The 6000-nt window shown below is 41.5% G+C and overlaps 1 protein-coding gene across 1 annotated transcript in view; it reads right to left on the minus strand.

Annotated features, from left to right (window-relative positions):
- The window catches only part of LOC133506340 (CD209 antigen-like protein E), a 38651-nt gene extending 33539 nt beyond the window's left edge, over positions 1 to 5112 (minus strand). The window contains exon 1 of the mRNA XM_061830388.1: positions 4899 to 5112. The gene's annotated coding sequence lies outside the window, so the exon portion shown is untranslated. The remainder of the gene's footprint in view (positions 1 to 4898) is intronic.
- Between the last annotated feature and the right edge of the window lie 888 nt (positions 5113 to 6000).

The following is a 6000-nucleotide window of genomic DNA, read 5'->3' on the forward strand; positions in this document are numbered from 1 at the left end:
TTACGCTACCTGGGTTTCATCTTTATCGGGCGGCCCGCATCACTGAGCTAGCACAGAAATTGAAAGCCGGTGGAATATGCTTTTACAGGGTTCGGTTGCTACGTGCTCCCCCCCCCCCCAAAAAAAAAAACCAAAAAAAACCTTGGAAAAATACAGTCATATTGGTATATTGTGGGAAGATGCATTAAAACAAGGCGTGTGGTTGGTCCCTGGCGTGACATCGACCAGCATGTGTGGATTTATCTCACGAGCTGATTGGCCGCACATCATCGAAGCCTCACCCAGCAACTTCCGTTCAACCCTTTCCCTTGTCCTTCCCTTCCGCCATTTTCAATGGTGTTGACTGCGAGTTAACTTCTCATGTTCACAATGCCGCCAAAGCACTGAGCTAATCCAAAAGCTTCCTTCGAAGCACCCATGCGGAAGATGAAGACAATCAGCAAAAAAGTACAACTTTTGGACATGATCAAAGACAGCAGATGTTACGCTTTTGTGGTGTGCCATTATGGTGTGAATGAATTCACGGTGCGTAAATAAAATCCATAAAACTAGGTGACCGCCAAAGTTAAAAAAAAAAAAGTTCCAAATGTATTAGGTACCAAATCATTCCTTGGATTGTGGGTAATGAGAAAATTACACCTTTTTTTGGATTACCTTATAATATTGTTGGTCCACATGCTCAAAAGAACAAGAAAACCACAAAAGAATTTTTTTTCTTTTTTTTAAAACATGGAAAAATTAGTCCCAGTTTATTTAATGCTATAAAATGAGTATTCTATCAGTTTCTGTTTTAACGGTTCATTCAGGTCATACATTAATACATCGGATGATAAATTATCCCATCCTTTTATGAAATATTATTCAAAACCCAACATGAAATGGGTTTCATGTGTAATTTCCCTTACGTTCGCCTATGAAAACTACAGTGAAGAAAATAAGTATTTCAACACCCTGCTATATTGCAAGTTCTCCCACTTAGAAATCATGGAGGCGTCTGAAATTTTCATCGTAGGTGCATGTCCACTGTGAGAGATACAATCTAAAAGAAAAATCCAGAAATCACAATGTATGATTTTTTTTTTTAAACAATTTATTTGTGTGACACAGCTGCAGATAAGTGTTTGAACATCTGCCCATCAGCTAGAATTCTGACCCTTAAAGACCTGTTAGTCTGCTTTTAAAAGTCCACCTCCACACCATGTATTATCCTGACTCAGATGAACCTGTGTGAGGTCGTTAGCTGCATAAAGACACCTCTCCACCCCATACAATCAGTAAGACTCAAACTTGTAACATGGCGAAGACCAAAGAGCTGTCCAAAGACACCAGAGACAAAATTGTACACCTCCACACGGCTGGAAAGGGCTACGGAGAAATTGCCAAGGAGCTTGGTGGAAAAAGGTCCACCATTGGAGCAATCATTAGAAAATGGAGGAAGCTAAACATGACGGTCACTCTCAATCGGAGTGGAGTCGTGGGGTCTCAATGACCCTGAGAAAGGTGAGGAATCACCCCAGGACTACAAGACAGGACTTGGTCAATGACCTGAAAAGAGCTGGGACCAACGTTTCCAAGCTGTTGGTAATACACTAAGACATCATGGTTTGAAATCATGCATAGCCTGGAAGGTTCTCCTGCTTAAACCAGGACATGTAAAGGCCTGTCTTAAGTTTGCCATTGACCATTTGGATAATAGAAAGGAGACCAAAATTGAACTTTTTGGTCATAATTCCACTAACCATAACTAATCTTTTATGATGGCAGCAGAAAAGAGGTGAGGTGTGCTGTTAGTGTGTCAGAAGAATTTAAGGTGTAGGTGGGACTGCATCAGGGATCCAAGATGACCCCTTTCCTGTTTACGGTACTAATGAACAGTCTGACAGATGAGGTTAGACTGGAATCCCCTTGGACTATGATGTTCGCAGATGATATTGTGATCTACAGTGAAAGCAGAGAGCAGACAGAAGAACAATTATAAAGATGGAGGCACGCACTGGAAAGGAGAGGAATGAAGATTAGCCGAAGTAAAACAGAATATATGTGCATGAATGTGAGGGGCGGAGGAGGAGGAGTGACGCTCCAGGGAGAAGAGATTGCGAGGGTGGATGACTTCAAATACTTGGGGTCAACAATACAGAGCAAAGAAGAGTGTGGTAAAGAAGTGAGGAAATGGGTCCAAGCGGGGTGACAGTTGGCGGAAGGTGTCCGGTGTTCTATGTGACAGAAGAGTTTCCGCTAGGATGAAGGGCAAAATTTATATAACAGTGGTGAGGCCGGCCATGATGTATGGATTAGAGATGGTGGCACTAAAGAAACAACATGAAGCAGAAGTGGAGGTAGCAGAAAGCTTAGAGTGAGAAGGTTGGATAGGATTAGAAATGAGCTCATTAGAGGAACAGCCAAAGTTGGACGTTTTGGAGACAAGAGAGTCAGTATATTGGTAGAAGGGTGCTGAGGATGGAGCTTCCACGCAAGAACTCAAGCAGTTGGTTGAAGACTGTAACTACACAAACAGCGATGAGATGGTCAGAGACCGCATACTTTTTGCTACCAACTCACCGAGTGTATGTGAGAAGTTACTCAGCGAGGGGCCGGTGCTCAAACTCGAAAAAAGCGATCGACATAGCCCGCTCCCACGAGTTAGCAAAAGTGCATCTAAAGGCTATGACTAGTGACAGCAACAGGCTTCACGTTTTCCTCCACAAACCTGGAAAGCTAAGTTTCACTGCGGGTGCTAAGACCTCCGTAAAAATGTGTAAAAAGTGTGGAGGATACCACAGTAAATTAGCTGAATGCCCAGCAAAAGGTAAACAATGCCTGAAGTGTCAGACCACTTTTTCTGCCTGTTCTTACAACTATAAGCCACACAATGAGATACCATGATGAAAAGGCCGTAAGACGCTTATAAGCAAGCCAATGGATAGTTTTCCGATGACGTCACCACAGTCCCAGGAGTCCCTTGTCTGCCATTTTGAGTGTCTGAAGCAGGTTAGCATCTATGCCAACAAAGCAAGCAACCACCTTTTGTCCCATAATATGGGCCACACATGCCTAGTTTGGGGCTGTACTAACTGCGCTGAATCTGGGCAAACAAAGAGGTACTGTTTTGATATTCCAAAGGTCATTGTTAACCAGGGAAGTAAAACTAAGAGACTGTCAACAGAAAGAAAGAACCTATGGTTGTCGAGGATCAACCGAGCATAATTTTTACTGTTCCATCAAAGAGACACTATAAAGTTTGCTGGATAATTTCGTAACACGTAACGTTTTCAATTAAATACTTGAGGCAACAAGGAATTAATAAATTATTTGTTCTATACAAAGGTATGACAGAGAATTCTTTACTATAAAGACTTAAAGACTTTAAGAGAAAAAAATTGACTTACATTTTTAACTGCAGAAGGTGGTAACCAGTATAACCTCTCTTCTATAACTGTCTTGTTATCCCGTAATTTTACTGAACCCTCGACTGCAAAAAGAAGGGCAGCCACGTGTGAACACACTTCTCCAAGACCGGCCATACAAGTACAATGACCGCAGAGAACGCAGCCATCTTTTTGGGATATGATCCAGGGACGTAGTAGTGGATCGGGAGACCTCTGAGAATGTCTTACTCCATTACAAACTGATTACCGATGACCCGTTGCCGTACATCTTGAACCCACCCACTTATAAAGTCATTGTAGGCTTGGAGAGACTTGTAAGCCTTTAGTTCATCAAGGGTATATGCCCTCACAGAATTCAGGAGATAATTAACGATATGGGATATGTAACATCAGGGTAGCCTTCCATATCGTCACTCTAGTCGCTTGCTAGAAATTCATATGGATCTTTCCCACTGATGTCCTTCAATTTCTCCTCGTATCTGCTCTGCTTAAAGAATCAAACGTGTTTTTGTCCACTACATTTGCATTTACTTTAAACAGTGTCATAACTTTTACACCAAACGGAAAAATTAACAACAGAAAAAACTTCACGCTTCACCATTCACCTATGTTCTTTGAACTCTAAGACACACAGTATGGCATCCGTCACAAGGCATGATGGGTAATTGGAAACCTATCCATATTGAAGATTATTTGACTTTTATTGCACTTTCATTATTTGCTTAAATATGACCTTATACATTTAATCAACAGATAAAGAGTTGTCCATTTGCTAATCAGACAAGGATGTGTTGTGGAGCGGGGTGGTGGCTGTTCTTAATCTTTGGACGCAGAAAACCGGCTGGCGGCAGCTCTTCTCCCAGGAGTTGCTGTGGAGACGAACGACACCAGATAAAAAGCGGAAAGTTACCATCCTGGCCCAGGACCAGACTGCGGTGGTGGGGACAGCCACTTTTACCATGGACCCATACATATAAAAACTTTGTGTTACCGGGCAGCTTTTGTCTTCTTCTTTGGGCTATTCTGCCAGAAGACACACGTCTCGTGTGCGGCAGATAGGTAGATAAGATTAAGATTGTATTGCACATTTCTTTGTAATAAATCCCATTTGATGTTAACTTTTTCTAATCATTGGTCATATCTTCCTCGATTCGTAAACACGCGTAGGGTCCAGACTCGCAAATCCGTACAATATTCACAAAAAGATCACTAAAAAACGCGAGTTGTATTGTAGTTTTGCCGTCCAGTGGGCGTTGTAAACAATAGGCATGTGGTTCATGTCGTCACGTGAAAATGATTTATTCCCACCCCACCAAAAACCCATAAATAACATAATGCGCATGGCGCAAGCATCTGACCCACCCATGACGCGCTTTGATATTGTCAATTCAAACGCCTCCCGAAAAGACCCGGAACCAACATAACTTGCAAGGCGCAAGCAGTTGACCCACCCACGACGCGCTTTGTTATTGTCTGTTCAAACGCCCCCGAAAAAACAGGGAAATAACATACCGCATGGCGCAAGCTGTTGACCCACCCACGATGCGTTTTGTTATTGTCAATTAGAACTCTCCCCGAAAAAATACCCGGAAATGACATAGCGTGCGGCGCAACAAGCGAACTTTTTTTATTCTGTATAATGCAGCCTCTGTAAACAGATGTGTCCCGGGAGTGACTGTTGTTTTTCCTTCTTATTGAGGACTACCGTATTAACCCCCAATCATGGCTCCAAAGAAGGCAAGTTGCTTGTTTAAAGTTATTATGCATTTTTGTTTATAAAAAATGATTACAGGGCTGGGGGCCGAGTCACTACAGATACGGCAATGCACTCCCAGCCCAGCAAAAAATATATATATTTCTCAAATTATTTTGTTATATGAAGTATTTAAACTATATATATATATATATATATATATATATATATTATATATATATATATTATATATATATATATTTCTACTATGCAGTTTATTATCAGGAAAAGCATAAAAAATGTTTGAAAAAGCCCAATTTTTTAGGCTTGGAACACATTATTTCTTTTTCCATTCATTGTAATGGGAAACATTGATTCAGTTTTCGAACAAATCACTTCTCGAACCATTTTCTGGAACGGATTGTAGTCAAGAACCGAGGCATCACTGTAGCTGGCGATGAAGATGCCGACATAGCAGTCAGACCCATTGTGGAGGATATGCCTCGTGTTGGAAATTTTGACTGGAAAGCGTTTGTGAAGTTCTTGTTTGGTTTAGTTAGTCATATACTGATAAATAGTAAAGGCTTCGATATTCTGAATGTACAGTATGTACGAAGTTTTCGGTCTGGTTTTGAAATCATGCAAACGATTTCCAACAACTTCGCATGTAAAACGCTTATTATTGCACCAAAACACACGGAAGCAGATAACGTTATCTAAGTTGGTGTATTATCACAAATAAGTAATAATATAAAAACATAATGCTGCTCTTTCGGCTTGTCCCGTTAGGGGTCGCCACAGTGTGTCATCTCAGATGAACCTGTGGTGTTTACATAATTCACCCGCGGGACCTCGAGTTGGGGTGCGGGGTTCCGCACGGACTGTTTTTGTTGTTGCGCTTCCGGAGTAAAAGGTTAACAG

This window comes from Syngnathoides biaculeatus, chromosome 9, assembly GCF_019802595.1.
Source record: "Syngnathoides biaculeatus isolate LvHL_M chromosome 9, ASM1980259v1, whole genome shotgun sequence".
In the NCBI taxonomy this organism is placed as follows: Eukaryota; Metazoa; Chordata; class Actinopteri; order Syngnathiformes; family Syngnathidae; genus Syngnathoides; species Syngnathoides biaculeatus.